Source organism: Mustela putorius, unplaced genomic scaffold, assembly GCF_011764305.1.
Source record: "Mustela putorius furo isolate JIRA1106 unplaced genomic scaffold, ASM1176430v1.1 tig00000129_pilon_pilon_pilon, whole genome shotgun sequence".
Lineage (NCBI taxonomy): Eukaryota > Metazoa > Chordata > Mammalia > Carnivora > Mustelidae > Mustela > Mustela putorius.
In genome coordinates, this window is record NW_025421290.1 from 29977077 (window position 1) to 29993836 (window position 16760).

Here is a 16760-nt window from a genome sequence, read left to right on the forward strand (position 1 = left end):
TGGAATTTTTTCATTTTCTTTTATTTTGTTTTTGCTTATTATCCAAAAATATATTCTACTTCTTCTCCAGGTGTATTCTCCATAGCTCCACTCTATATAAAGTAGAACCTACTCACCTCCCAACAATTATTTACTCCCTTACGGAATGTTTTCCTCCTAAGCATTTATGAACAGCTGTCATAATATTACATATTTATTTTTGGACATATTTATTTTGGTCTCTGCCCCCCTTATTGTTAGTTCTATGAGTTTAGAGACTGCCTGTTTTCTACTTTTAACCAATACACATTGAGGCATATACTTATTTATGAAAGAAATATAAATATCTACATGGTTTTATTCATTCTTTCAACAAACTTTTGAGCAATTGCTATCTCTGGCAGGTATTGCCCTAAACCATGCAGAGAAAAAAGGTGAAAAAAAATGTGTATGCTTTTCTTCCTTTTAGTCTAATGGTGGGGAAAAATGAATACACAGGCAGTTTGGAATGCGGTGTGGTAAATATTATAATGGAGGAAGAAAAGAGTGCTCTTGAAATTCATAAAACAGGCTCCTTACTCATTAAAGCAGGGTCAATATGGAGTCTCTGGCATAAGCTAATTCTTAAGAAACCTGAAAGATTAGAAAAGAGGGTGTTGGAAATGGGTGTTCCAGACCGAGGAAACAGCCTTCACAGAGTTATGGAGATGAGATTAAAACTACTTTACCCAGGACATAGAAAGAAACTCAGCATAGTTGGGACATAGATAGTGAGTGGGGAATATGGAGAGATGAGTCCATGGGATAACTAGGAAGTGTCTAATAAGCCATTTAAGGGAGTCTGAACCATATTTGAAGGCAAAAGGGGATATGAGAAGGTGTGAATGAGAAGGTGGTTTGATATTGATATAAGCAAGTGCCCAGTGCATAGGGAGAGTGGAAATGTTTCCAGAGTGACGGTCCACTACAAGTCTGTGAAAGGGACTTTTGCTAGGATGTTCAGTGCTCTTCTCAAGAGTTCACCAGATGTAGTGAAAAGCCTCCAGCATTCCCTATGGAGATATTTTCCAGATCATGGGAACAAGATGACTTTAGATGAAATTAAAGACCATTAAGTGTACAGCAAACAGAAAGAAGGATTGTTTTAGATCGAATTTAGCTTACCTCTTCAAATGTGTTGCATTAGGAGGTCACAGAACCTAATCTGATGTCTGGATAATTTAAAGGACTGAGTAGTTTATTTCATTAATCATTAATAATGTTTGTATGTTTGTTCTAAAATAAGGGTAATCATTTATCATATTCCAATGAAATAAACTAACTGCTATTGAAACTAAGAAAGAACTCCCTCCCCTCAATCCATGATGCCATTGTTGTTAAAGGGTAGCAATAATGGTCTAGGCTGTAGAAAATCTATTCATCCCAGCCTCTACTCTCTCAACTAAAAATAATATTCTGGTAAAGGTATGTTACTATTTTAAAATTTTATTCCCAGGACGCCTGGGTGGCTCAGTGGGTTAAAGCCTCTGCCTTCAGCTCAGGTCATGATCCCCGGGTCCTGGTATCGAGCCCCGCGTCTGGCTCTCTGCTCCGCGGAGAGCCTGCTTCCCCCTTTCTCTCTCTGCCTGCCTCTCTGCCTACTTGTGATCTCTCTCTGTCAAATAAATAAATAAAATCTTAAAAAAATAAGTGAATAAAAAATAAATAAAATTTTATTCCCTAGAAAATGTGTATACTTTTCTAGTTCCAGGTGCTGGGCTGCAAAAACGGGAAATTTTCTAATCTGTGCTGTTTGCTTATTTGAGTGCTTTTTATGCCTTTCCTCCTGCCCAGAACTTACTCATTTATTTAAATAACATTGATTGAGGACCTACTAGATACCAAGCAAAGAATAAAGCAGTGAGATATAGCCAAATGCATGGCATTATTCTAATGAGAAAGAAAGTTTAAAAAATCATTTGCATATTCTTTTCTCTCTCTAGAGATTGATAATGCACATGATTTCATTAAAATCTGAGAAAGTTTACAGTGAAGAAATGTGTTAAGCTTTGTTTAGCCCTGCATCCCCTCTACTTTTCAAAATCACAGAATTGTTTTCCATATAACACCGGTATGGCATGTGTGGAATCCTAGTATTTAGAAACATAGTTTGGGAAAAACTAATGGTGGGATAGTACACCAGTCCTAATCTATTCTAAGAGAATTTACCAGTATCTTGAGAATGGAGATTGGAGCCCACTCTACATTATTTTTCCTACTTGAAGGGGAGAGAACCATTTAAAAATTTCAGTTCTTAACATTATTCTTGATAGCATTCCCAGTTGTGTATGCTATACAATGTTATAATTTGGGGAAAAAAGTAAAAATTGTTTATTGAGTCCATTTAAAGAAAAGTAGTGTAACTAAAATGATTATTTTTTGTTTTCACAGTTACGATATTATCGTAATTCCTTGGACTCATGTAATCGTTTACCTCTTAATGTCTGTGAAAGGACCTGGTTGTACCATTCATAGATCAACCAATTCTTGGTCAGAGGACACAGAACAAATGATGACTCCTTAGTGAAACTTCTTTTACTCCCCCAGAAAAAGCTACTCGTTTCACTGTTTAGTGGTCACATGGCTCTTCATTCATAACTTAGCAAGAGCATTTACACTTCAGTATTTTTATTTTTGTTTCTCTGTTACCAGAATTTAGGTTACTTTTGGAAGAGGAAAATAAACTCAACAACAAAAAACAAACAAGTGGATCAAAAAAAAAAGGGGGGTGTGCTAATAACTTGTCATGCTAATATAGATGCTAATAACATCTAGTAACTTGAATAGATGTTACTCAAAACAAAACAAAACAACAACAACAAAACTGTGCAAATGGCCAATAAGCTTATAATAAGATGCTCAATATCACTGATTATTAGGAAAACACTATTCAAAACCATGATGAGATACCACTTCACATGCATTAATACTGCCACTATTTTAAAAAGAATACAGAAAATAACAAGTGCTGGAGAGGCTGTGGAGATATTGAAATCTCTGTGCCTTGCTGGTGGGAATGTTAAATAGTGAGGTATACAAATGCTACATAATGGAAAATGGAAAAGAGTATGGTTGTTCTTCCAAAAATTTAACATAGGATTACTATATGGTCTTGCAATTCCACCTTTTGATACTTACCCCCCCCCCAAAAATTGAAAGTAGGAGCTTGAATGGATACTTGTATACCTATGTTCATAGCAGCAATATTCATAATAGTCAAAAGATGGAAGCAACCCAAGTATTCATCATTGGTTGAATAGATAAACAAAATATGGTATATTCATATAATGGGATATTATTCAGCCTTTAAAAGGAAGGAAGGAAATGTTACAACATGGATGAAACATGAAGATGTTATAAGTGAAATAAACCAGTCACAAGAGGACAAAGACTGTATAATTCCACCTACATCTGTTAACTAGGATAGTCTAATTAAAAGAGACAGAAAATAGAAAGATGGTTGCTAGAGTCTGGGAGGAAGGGAAAATGGGTAGTTACTGTTGAATAAGCATGGAGTTCCAGTAGAGAAGATGATAAAAGATCTGGATATGGATGATGGCAAAGTTTGTGTAACAATATGAATATACTCAATGCCCCTGAATTACACACTTAAAAATGGTTAAGATGATACATTTTATGTTGTGTATCACTACAGTACAAAAACTGAATGAGCATAAGAATGAAAGAATGTAGGCATGATGCTATCCTAACCTTTTAAGAAATACAAAATGGAGCTCAAAAAAGAAGTGAAGAATGACTCTGCCGTAATCTTGTTACCAGGCAGCAGGAAACAGAGCACCATAAAATACACTGTCACGGAAGTTATTAAATGGTGATAGATAATCTAAAAAATAATGGAAACTATGAAATAATTTCAATAAATAAAAAAGATAGTATTATTCCATCATATTTAGATACTCTTCTGTAAGGAGGCTGGGAACCTGAAATGCTCTTTCTCTTTTAGAATGTCTTGTATCCAACCGAGACCTTCTGTGAGTCATAATCAAAATATTGAGGAAGTCATTATCATTTGATGAGACAAAATTTTTGTGTGACTCACTGCTTATCTAGGTACCATGTAAACTCATCCCTCTTACTCCAGGGATAAATAGTTACATATCAATAAACTGTATTTGTCCAATCCACCCCTTTTTGTAAATGCCTGTGTAAACTAATGAATTTATAAACTGAGCCCAACAGACCTTAGTAGCTCACTTAAGGAGGTCTGGCCAGGAAATGGCAAAACCTGGGGTTTAAACTTTGTTTTTCCCATTTCCTTATGCAGTTTTTCTTCGACATCAGCACACTGAGGCCCAAGGTAAGCCATTGTTTTTGGCTGTAGAAATGTCCTAGTATGTGATCACGTAAATGCTTGACCTGCAGTTTCTGTGATTCAACATACACATTGGAGGATAAAAATATTAACTAATATTACTTTAGGGAGGGAGTATGTGTCTCAACTCCTTGCTTTTAAAATATTTAATATTGTTGGATGGCAGGTGCAATAGGAACATCTTTTAGTATTAAAAGCAAATACATTCTTGTAAATGTTCATATCGTGAAACGAAGAGTCCTGCCAACACATTTTCCCTTTGTTTCTGTGAAGATATTTTGCAATGGGCCTGTTTCTTTTGCTACCAAGAATCATTCAATTCAGAGTAACTACGTATAAAGAAACCGAAAGATGTTTAATAGTGATTTATTGAATCTATTGGAAAACATGGTCATTCTTTACGACAAAGTTGAGATCACATGTGTGAAGTACAATAGCAGTCTTCTTTGAGCTAGGAGTGTCAAAGGAGTTAGGGAGGTGTCACCGATGCATCGCAGGAGGTGCGTTTGCTGGTGTCTGAGACTAGGTCAGCATGATAATGCTTCTGAGATGTTCTCCCTGATTGGGCCCCTCTTTTCTTCAGCTTTCTTTTTGCTAGAATGAGTTCATCTCAATCTTTCTTCTTGTTCAAGTCACACCCAGTACTTTCAGTCCAATCAATAGACTGTATGCTCTCTTGCCTGCCAGTTTTGAAGAGAGCACAGTGCCTTGCTCACTGTAAGCATTTGTTTCATGGTTTTCGGTATTTTTGTTTTTTTATTTTTATTTATTTATTTAATTTTTTAAAGGTGAATAAATGATTTCCTTCCTTTGATAGCAACGTGTAGGCTAACTTCTCAAGATCAATAGGTTCTTTTCGAGGAGTAAAATCAGTGGTATGCTGGAAAATGTGCCAAAATGAGCATTCCAGGACCAAAAAAAAAAAGGAAAAAAAAAGTTGTAGTTCGTGGTGTTTGTCGATTTCCTTGATGAGAATACTCCTATCTTGGCAGATTTTAAGCAACCACAGTTTTTCAACCAGCTCATAAAACTCCTGAAAATTTCATAATTGACAGGCTAATATGTACCAACTTCCTCACAAGTTGACTCCAGTACACCCCTGGCAAAACTGCTGATCATAAAGACATGCAGAAAGCTGGAAAAGTAAGATGGAAAAGCACTGGTTTGTAATGACGAGGCTCTAAGTCATGCCCATTTATCACCTTTACCAGAGATTCCAATACTCCCAGCACTGAAGCACTTTTAACTTTTATTTTGTTCTCTCTCCCCTTTTGTTAGATGGAACAATCTCTGGGAAGGCAGCACACTTAGGAATTAATACACTTAGACTTTCTTCTCATGTTTTATTATTTATTATTATTTTGTGGGGCTTGTTTTATGAACACTGCCTAGATGTGTGCCTTACATGTACACACAATAATTATATTTTCTGAGTGTGTATCATTGGCATGGCCTTATGGGACATGGGCAGATATGTTCTTGTTCCATTCTTATAACCTTATAAAGGGGGAGCCTAAATCCCTTCTCTCCAAGTAGGTGCTAGAGCCAGTGGTGTTAAGGAGATAAGGGATCAAACTGAGTTTTAGACTCTCAGGGCCACACACGTTAACCCTGATATTCTATTTCCTTGTGGAAGTTTATGCCATGGGTAGGAGAACTACCATCCTGATTTGCAAAGTGTTTTTAAGTTCGTAAAGTGCCTCAACATGCTGTGTTGTCACAAACTCATTGAGGTGAGGCAGCGCAGATACGATGTCATTTTTGCAGATGAGTAAATTGAGCTGAGAAACAGACCACCCCACATTTAACAATAGTTCCCTAGTTTGCAAAAAGAAACATGCACAAAATGCCTAACGATCATCACATAGGTCCCAAGGGCTAGAAAGAAACACAGAAATCATCTGGTCCAGTGCTCTTATTGCATAGAGAAGTTGTTTAAAATCTTGCAAATAGCAATTAAGATTGTATGCTTGGCCTCTACAGAACCCATTTACTTTAACTCTGCATGATTTTATCTTGCTAACATTCTCATTAAATATAAAATTATAGGGCAAGCATTTCAAAATCTGTTTTGGGAATTGTATACATAGATGAGAAAATATTGGCATGTCAGAATAGAGTGGCATTGATAATTATTGATCTTTATTGACTGATTTAACATTAGGTCACATTTTGTTTTTAGATCCTTTATATGTACCTTTAGTATTTGATAACAAAATGAAAGGGGATTATCAAATCAAACCTTGTGAACACTTTTGATGTGAAGAACTATAAAAAGAACATGTTTGAAACTTGTATCTGTGTTAAAAAAATGAAAAATAAATAAATGGCTATTTGTACTGTAGGTTAGTACAAGCAAGAGGAAGAAAGGCTTCAAATTATTGATGGGTTTAGAGAACCAGAATGTTTTTGGATGACAAGGCCAGTAACATCATGAGTATTAGCTGCTATAATTTATAATTTCACTGGATGATTAAAAAAAAAATACTCAGGCTTGAAGTTGTCCAGACATATATGGTACAAAGACTCAGACTCATATATTTTTTTTTCAGTTGCTTTTTTAAAGTTAATTATTGTTAGTTTGCTTGCTTTCTCCTTTACCCGCTTTAGGAGTTATCTGTTTATTCTTGTAAGGGGGGCAATTTTTCCCAGAATGAAAGTGAGCATCTTTTCTTCTCTCCTGGGAAGAAACACTAGACCAAGTTATTTCTAAAATCACATTCTTCTTCTTTTTTTTTTTTTTTTAATATTTTATTTAGTTATTTGACAGACATGACAGACAGAGATCACAAATAGACAGAGAGGCAGGGAGAGAGAGAGAGAGAGAGAGAGGGAAGCAGTCTCCCTGCTGAGCAGAGAGCCCGATGCGGGACTCGATCCAAGGATGCTGGGATCATAACCTGAGCCGAAGGCAGCGGCTTAACCCACTGAGCCACCCAGGTGCCCACATTCTTCTTCTTTCTTGGGAAAACAAAACAATAATTTGCACTACTATTGGCTCTGTTTGGTTTGGCTTTGTTGTTATGAGTATATATGCTTTCTCTGATATGCTCTCTATGTGTATTGAGATAGGAATCATCATCATCATCATCATCATAAATAGTTCAATAGAGAGAAAGAAAGGGGTTGTAAGATATACATTGAATGAGACTGGGTAAACAAGCAAGAGGAAGAGTAGGCGTTTGAGCTGGCAGAATTATCCAGGTGTGTTGATGCCTAGGCATCTGAGAAAAGTGGGCAACATTCAAATGTGCAGAATACCTACCACCTCTCTGTCTCGTTTTCTTGAAAATGACACTTTCCCTGTTTGTGGCATCACCGTTCATTCAATCTTCCTATGCGTCAAACTCCATACCTGTTCTAGCAAGGAGCATGCCGGTGAATCACCCAGTTAAACCTCTAGCTTCTCCGCAAAACTCTCCTATCAGTGTCCTTCAACCCAAGCTAAGTGTGAGACCAGAGGTGAAGCCTGGACACCCAGCATCGTGATGTGTGAGCTCTAGTGGCTGGTGGTGAAGACAAGCACTCCAGAGTTCACTCGTCTGGGGCGGTGTGCAGGAGACACCTCTGTTTCATAGCTAAGCATATGGATTCTCCTCTGGAAACTCATATGAACTATTTTCGTTCCTCATCCCTTAAAAACAGAATGTATGTTTGGTCGAAAATAAAATCACATAGCTGTCAACATTAGAGGTTCTTCCTTCCTTTGATGTATAGGATTTGGGAAGAGACAGGAGGACTATGGGGAGCAATAGAGGGCAGAATAAGTCACGGTTCTACTTCAAGAATTTTGTCGCATGACGGGCAGCACAATGCCCTGAAGAATTTGTAGAAAGCCATGATGCCCTCCTAGAGAAGAAAATTGCCTGGGACCCAGCTGGCAACGGCAAAGAGCTAAACTCTCCCCAGATGGAGGTTAGAAGAGTTAGCTTTAGCCTTCAAAAACTGACTTGGCTGATCACTGATTCCTAAAACAAACAAATAAGAAATTCTTTGGAAATTTCCCTCATATTCTTCTAAATCAATTTAAATAGAAATTCCATCCACAGCGATTTTTAAATTCACTGTATTTTGGAGGTTCTGATCTTTCCAGCTGCTACTTACCAACTTCAGCTTCCTTGGACTAATTTAGCCTTCATTTTTGAAGTAAATTTGCATTTTTCATAAACCTTTAATATAGTTTCTCTAAGGCCAATCTTTCCGTATCTGAAAGCTGATTACCCTCCTACTTGGAATTTGGAGATTTCAAGTGTGAACCTGATATAATTTACCCAAAGGAGTATGATACACAAGTTTATTTATTAATCAAATTCAATCAGCAGCACTATTGATACTGTGTTGTTTGAGGAGAACTAAGATGTTATTAAAGAAGATAATATATTTCAGTTTTATAATATGACAACAAAATATAAGGTCACATTCACAAATTTGAAAAAAGAGAAAGTGTTGGAGCCACTGCTGAGCACATCTTTTATACATATCTGAATTTTGACATGATCAAAGGAAAATTACTATCATATGCTGGATCCTGCTTTTTTTTTCCTATCTCCTCCCCTTCCATAAGCACAAAATCTTGAACTGCATATGAGACTTCGTATGCATAACTTCAAAAGGTATATTGATCAAGCAATTAAATTAAATCTGATGTTTGACATCATGAACAAGAATCATCTTTTGACTGACAGAATATTCTGTTTTCAACTCATTGCTCTGGAGCCCTAGGAGAAAATGAAAAAAAAAAAAAAAGATTTTAAAATACTGAAAACTCACTCACTGTATTTACAGGACATTTGCAATAAATAAATAAATAAAGTGAGACTAAAAGTTAGGTTTTATCTTGTTAATTGTGTTTAATAATGACAGTAATGATGATGATGATGATGATACCTTCTACTGATTGAGCATTTCTATTTGTCTTTTCTCATGATTCATTTACATTTAAATAAACTGGATTTAGTAAGTAGACAAAATGGGAGTAAAGTTCTATATAGACAATAATATTTTTGTTAAAAAATTCTTATGAAAGACTTAAATAACTATCAGGCCAAATCTGCAAATTTCCATGTTTTCCCCCAAACTGTAGCAGAAGGAGAAAGAAGAAGAAAAGTACAAGCAGACATCAGATTAGTAATTAGCTTTGACCTTTTTGTGAATAGACAAACTAGAGGGTAAGACCCTCTTACAATGGTTTGAAAAAGACAGGAACATACGGTGCACACTGTTGATAGGAACAAGGACTTCCCAGAGCAAAAGTAAAGGTTAGAAAAGTGTCTGAGATAAGAAATGGGGGAGTTATGGAGCCTATGTTGGAGCAGTGTCTTCAGAAAGATAAATATAGGAAGGCATGGGGTCAGGGCCACTAGGAGCTATGAAAGTGATCTGGTGAACTGCGGAGTGGACAAGACAGCAGAGCTATGAGAGCATCTTCAGGTAGCATCATTAGAAGGAAGCCCACATGCCCACAAGCCATGTGTGAGGATCCTCAAGCACGCAGAATGGACCAGATACATGGGAATGGTAGAGGGAGGCACCAGTGTAACCTGCCATTGTAGATATGCAGCAAGGAGAGCATGGCCCTTCCTGAAATACAGAGAACCTCCCCTACTTTCAGCTCTAGCTTATACACATCTGGCTTAAACTGAGACTGAGAAATAATTTCTAAGTGTCTTTTTGTGTCTCTCTGTTAAAACACAGACTCATGACCTAAAAATACTTTTTATGTTGAGATGTGTAGTTTATTCATTAATTGGGTGTTGTTCATGGACTGTCTCATTTTTACATTCCATTTTCTTAACAACTATTTACTGGGAAACCATTATATGTTAATCACTGATTCAGACCCTGAACAGAGATAACTACAACAGACAGGCTCTTCCTGCTCTCATGAGGCTTACATTTTAGTGAGAGGAGATAAACTATACAAAGAAATGCATGATTATAATTCAGTGTTGTAGCAGAGAGGGGCCAGTTAACTTCTTAAGATTTAAGTGATGATAATAAATTACCAAGTGGAAATAGGAGGGAATAACATTTCAGTCAGAAAGTTGAAAGCCCGTTGTTAAGGCTCTAAGGTAAGAGTTAGTTTGATTTATTAGAAGGTCCCAAATAAAGCCAGTGTGTTAAAACATAATGAGCAAAGCAGAAAGTGGTGGGGAATGAAGTCAGAAACATAGGCTTCATGAGACAACATAAGGAGCTAGACTTTATTTGAAATGAAGTTCTTAGGAACCGAACAGTTTGTGTCTCCTCAGCATTCCTGTGTTGAAATCTAAGCCCTAAGGTGATAGTGTTTGGGGGCAGGGACTTTGAGAGGTTATTAAGTTGTGAGGACGGAGCCCTCATGAATGAGGCAAAATCAGAGTATCAGAGTAGACACGTCCTCTGGGGAGACTCTGCGGGAGAACTCTTGCTTGCCTCTTCCAACCTCTGAGAGCCGCCATTATTCCTTAGCTTGTGGCTACATCATTCCAGTCTTCGAGATCAGAATCTGCAAATATCTGCTCTGTTTATATATCACTGATGTCTTTAAATCTGTTTCAGATCTTCTCCAGCCTTCCCTTTATAAAACTAGATATGATTACAATTAAGAGCTCCTCTGGATAATCTAAAATGACCTTCCCAATATCCCTAACGTCATCCCATCTACAAAGACTTCCTTCCTCCTCCTTTTCTTCTTCCCTCTCTCCTCTTCCCTTTCTTCTCCTCCCTTCCCATCCCTTCTCCTTTCCTCCTTCCTTCCTTTTTCCCCTTTTATTTCTTTCTTTTTTTTTTAAGATTTTATTTATTTATTTGAGAGTGACAGAGACAGAGATAGTGAGATAGCATAAGCAGGGAGGAGAGGGAGAAGAAGCCTACTTGCTGAGCAAGGAGCTCGATGCAGGACTTGTGGGGCTCGATCCCAGGATCCTAGGATCATGACCGAGCTGAAGGCAGACGCTTAACTGATGGAGCCACCCCGATGCCCCATCTTTCTTTTTTTTTTTTTTTTCCTTGTCTTTTCTCTTTTCTTTTCGTTTTTGTTTTTTTTTTTTTTGTTTTTTGTACCTTTCTTCCTCAAAAGGTAATGTTCACAAGTTACAGAGATTAGGATGTGGATATTTTAAGGACCCTTTTTCCCCTCTACTACAAGTGGTATAGAACTCAATAAATGTAAGGATTCACAATCTCAGCTATATTGAGTACTGTATCAAGTATCATAAGAGCATGGAAGTAAAACAAAACAAAACAAAAACCAAAAAACATTAATTCTGTGAATGACCAAGGAGAACGTCCTCAGTGCCCAGGAACTTGAAGGACAGGTAGGCATTTGTAAGGTTGAGGGTATAGAAAAAGAACCTGAGTAGAGATAGCCATATAAATTAAAGCAAGAAGCTATAAGTGTATGGTGTACGCAAAGGAATAACAAATAAATATACCTTACTCTCAACTCATTGTGTTTATTGAGTGTTTATTGAGTCCCTGCCATGTCCAGGCTTTGAAGGATACAAAATAAATGAAAATATGATATTTGTAAAAAATCTATAAACTTCGAACACCCTATAACATCCAGATAATTATATGTTAAACTTTGCAATATTTACTAGGAGTTGGGGGGATAAAAGGAATTACAGAGAAACAGCATTATTTGAGAGGATGGGATATGCATCAAGAAAGGTAGGTGGAATTTGACTATGTGGGGAAGGTAGTTTATGCAGAAGGAAGAACATGGGTTAAAGCAGGATTGAGAGCTGTGTGAGTGGAGAAAATGTGAATCCCTTGGAGAAAATGACTGGAATCCCTTGAAGGATAATGGGCAACAAGATTAGATAAACTAAGATGTGATCCTACACTTACAAGGGTTCCAAGCATAGAGAAGGTGGTGCCCTGAAGCCTTGCTCAATCAGGCTCAAGTAGTCTGGACCACATTCACACTTGCATATCTGCCACTGACTTTGGACTGTGCACTGACTATAATGTAGAAACAAGTTCCAATTAAAACAGAGAGCTAATTTTGGCATATTATCAAATTATGAATTATCCGAGAGAAAAACTGGTTCATACTTTTTGATTTTTCCCCAATTTGAAACAGGAAATACTGTAGGAAGCCATTATTAAGATAGAGAAAGAGGAAGTGAGAGAGATTGCCACAGAGATTAAAAGGGAGAGAGAAAGAGAAATTTTGTTGTTGATTAGTCTCTGGCAAGACACAGAATGAACAGTGTGTGAGACCTGGTAGGAGAGTCATTTAAATGATAGCTACAGATCACTGTACTGTCATCTTGTCAGAGGTGATCTTTATTTAGACTCATAATGAGCTGAGAGAGACTGAGGAGGAGTTAACCTAGGGAGAGCTGATTTTCACCCTCCCTACAAAGACACGCATACACACACACACACACACACACACACACACACTCTCACATTCTCCTTTGGCCTCTCTCATCTGGAGCATAAGTGTAATGTTTTCAGCCTGTCTACTTTAGTAAAATTGATAAGATAATATTTACAAATTGCTCTGGGAACCATAGAAGTCGTTCTACTAATATAAAATATTTTCCAAATATGACACTTGATTTGAAAGGTTTGAAAAGTACCTACATACACTTGTGGGGTTATTGTAAGCAAGTTATACAATTTCAGTACTCAGGAAACAAGAGGTAGAGCTGTCTGTCTCTCTCCATATATTCTTTTTTGTTGATTTTACAAATATTTCAGCATTGATTACAAAACAAGCAATGTGCAGGGATATGGCATTTCCTTTTGTTCTGCTTTCAATTATGGATGGAAGTAATTTATGACCCCTGTGAGTTCATTCATCCATTTATTAAAATGTACACAATTTGTCCCGCCTCGTGTTCTAAACACACTTTTCTCAAGGGCACACTATGCTTTAAATACTGTATTAGTCGTGGGTATACACGATTCAAAAGGCAGGATCTCTGCTCATGAGATCACAATAGAATGTGAAAACTGATGCAGAAACTCAGAAAGATTTGTGTAAACATGGAAAACACAGTACAGTAAGAGAGTTAGTGGAAGTCATTATTGGGAACTTCAAATTACTTAGTTCTTCTCAGAGAGTGTGGGAACACCTCAGCAAGGAGATATGAGTAACTATTGAATGAAACAAACAAGCAAACGACCCTCTTCCAAGAGAATGGGATAATAAGCACATTTCAGACTCAAGAATGAATATGATAAGAGGCTCAGATGCATGGAGTAATAAGGCAGATCTGGAAATCTCTAAGTCTTTGATATGGTAGGTGGGTAGGATCCAAAGTGGAAGGGACATGGAGACCAAGCGCTTGCAGGAGATCGCACCTTGTCCACACTGCCCAATAGGGAACCACTGAAGCACTATAAGCACTGGGGAACAATATGGTCAGATTTATATTCAAAAGTAATTGGCCAAACAAGATGAACAAAACATCAATGAGATATGATGCTCGATAAATATTAGTTAATGACAGCAGTGTTGAAATCTTTCTGAAAAGTGTATTCTGTAGTAGGGTAATTAGAATTCCTAAATGCCTGCCATTGTCCTGATGCAGGTTAGCTCCTCATTCAAGTATCAAGAGTCGGTGGATGGGAATGAGTTTGACATTCTTCCTTTTTTTTTTTTCTACTTTCTTATTTGGAGGTTTGGGCCCTCTGGGTCTCTAGCTATTGCCACTTTCTGGCTGTGCTATTACCCCTAATATGGTGACTCAAGAACCAGCAGTCTTAGATGGGTAGGTCAGGACTGAATGGGGCTTGAGAATAGTACTTAAAGGAGGAAAAACCAAGGGAAAGTAATTACTATAATATAACGTGTCCAGAGAGGGGACTTGACCTTTCAGAAGGTTATGAGTTACAGTGGATGCTTCACTTACTGCTTGGAATAGTGGGGAGATGCATCTCCCCTGCCAGGCTAAATATCCTTTGTGAGAGAACCCCATTGAGGAAGAAAGTGAGATATTTATATCTGCTGAGTTAATGCAGGACACATAGTTATTGGGAAATCCAGGACTGGATGTCAAGAAGAAGAAAGAAAAAGTATTATCCTATGGGGATCTAACATGTATTCGTGAGTACAAGATTGGTTAATATACGAGATACTAAAACTGAAATGTACTGGGCACCTAGATAATTCAATTGGTGAAGCATCTGCCTTAGGCTCAGATCATGAGCCCAGGGTCTGGGATCAAGTTCCCTGTCCAGATCTCTGGTCCAGTTCCCTGCTCTCTCTGTCTTGCTGTGTCTGTCTCTCTCTTAAATAAGTAAAAAAATTCATATATATATGCATTAAAAGAGAAAAATTGAAATGGACTAAGAAAGAAGAAAACTTTTCTTTTTTTATTTTTTATTATTATTTTTTTTTTTTAAGAAGGAGAAATGACAGGGCGTCTCTTTGAGCAAAACAAAGGACAAACTTTAAGAATAATCGTACAATTTGTTTCTGAGTCCATAGTCTTTCATGGATTTTTTCCCCCTCTGATTTCCCCTAACTCACTTCTCTTCTCCATCTTCCAATGTCCTCCATGTTATTCCTTATGCTCCACAAGTAAATGAAACCATATGATAATTGATTAGAAGGGAGGGGGTGGGGGGTTGCGTGAGCCTGGTAGTGGGTATTAAGGAGGGCACGTATTGCATGAAGCACTGGGTGTGGTGCATAAACAATGAATTTTGGAACACTGAAAAAAATAATAAAATTAAATAAAATTAAAAAGAAAAAAGGTCATACAGTTTCTGTGACACCTGCACAAACCACATTTTCTTATGATCCACGGCCTACATCATGGAACTCAATGCAAGATTCAAATCTGTTTCTCCTACTATGTGAGCAAAGACCAGTTTTCATACCAGTATTCTGTTCTATCCACTGAGCCTACCACAGTGCCAGGGAGATAAGTACTTAGTAACTAAATAAAGTTACTGTTTATGGAGGACATATCTATTGTATGATATAGTAGTGATTGTCAATTTACACACACACACAGAGTCACCTGGGAATTTTGCTGTAAAGTAGGTTTTGATTCACTGATGTTGTGGTGTTCATGATGTGAGTTACACATTGAGAAGCAAGAAGTTAGACACAGATGAATATCTGAGGTCCAGGAAGCTTAGTCCCTCCACCCAGCAGTCAGCAGGAGATCCTGGACTCGAACCCAGATCAGGCTGACCCTGAATTCTCAAACGTGCTGTTTGTTTTCCTAAACCACAGTCCTCACTGCATTTGGCCATAGGACTCTCCATCTCCCTTACCAAATCATGTCTATCTTTCTGGGCTCCTGATAATCCCGGAGCAGGATATGTGCTGTCTACCCTAAATCAGAAGTAACATTAAGTATTGTAAGTAGGTGGTTGTAGCCTTTTTAGAGATAGTATGCTGCAGGAAGACTTCTACTTCTCTAGACTCACATTAGACAAATGTGAGGTTTCATTAGACAAATGAAGTAGCTCCAGCAGTCAGTCATAAATGAGGTCCTCACACAGTGATAAAAAGTGTAATCTCTTTTCCCATCTTAGCGTGATTGCCTCAACTACAGCCCCCAGAAGTGGGACTGAAGACAGACAGTGGTAAGAGGTCAGAGATGTGGATGAAAAAATACTCAGGGCTGATTACCTTCAAATATAGAGCTTTTAATAGATGCCAGTTATGCTCTGATCTCTGCAAGATTAGTAAAAAATGCTGGAAGAAAATATGACAATTTAATCTCTTACCAGTCTCTCTTCTTGAAGCAGTCTGTGTGACTGTATGTACATGCATGTGTGTGTGTGTGTGTGTGTGTGTGCACCTCCTCTTAGAACACAGCTTTAATAATGTACCCAATGGCTTTGGGCTTCAATGGGGTGAGTTTTACAAGAAAGAATAGGCAGGGTTTTATTTTTCCCAGCTGTCAAGACGCAAAAATTTTAAATTAAAAATAACCTTTCAGCTGATTCCTTGCATAATTGCTATCTTGTTTTGCTAATACTGTGGCTGAATTATAACTTGCTGAAGCCTTGGGGATTTGCATGCTGGTTTATCCCCTGAATTTGCATTGACATGGTTTTCAGTCAAGTGCGTAACTAAATCCTGTGGCCATGAGCGAGTGAGGCTGGCAGTATTTGCATTGAAAATCAGTAGGTGATTTGGGGAAGAATGACTGTGTGCAGCCTCCCTAAGTAGATTCAATGATGAAAATTTTGGGTCTCTCCAAACACTGTTCCCTTCCATTAAGTGGCAGCGGCTGCTAAGACCTTACTTGTGCTTTCATCAAAAGACCAAGGCAAGAGCGGGACATATGGGGAAAATGTACAGACAGCTACCACAATATGACACGTATTTGGAAAATGGCCATTTGCCAGAATTTTAAAATGGACTTTGAGGGAGGAAATTTGGGGACATTCTTGCTGAAAATCATTTTTCTGATGTGAAAAACGAAACAAAAGTCCAGAATATCAT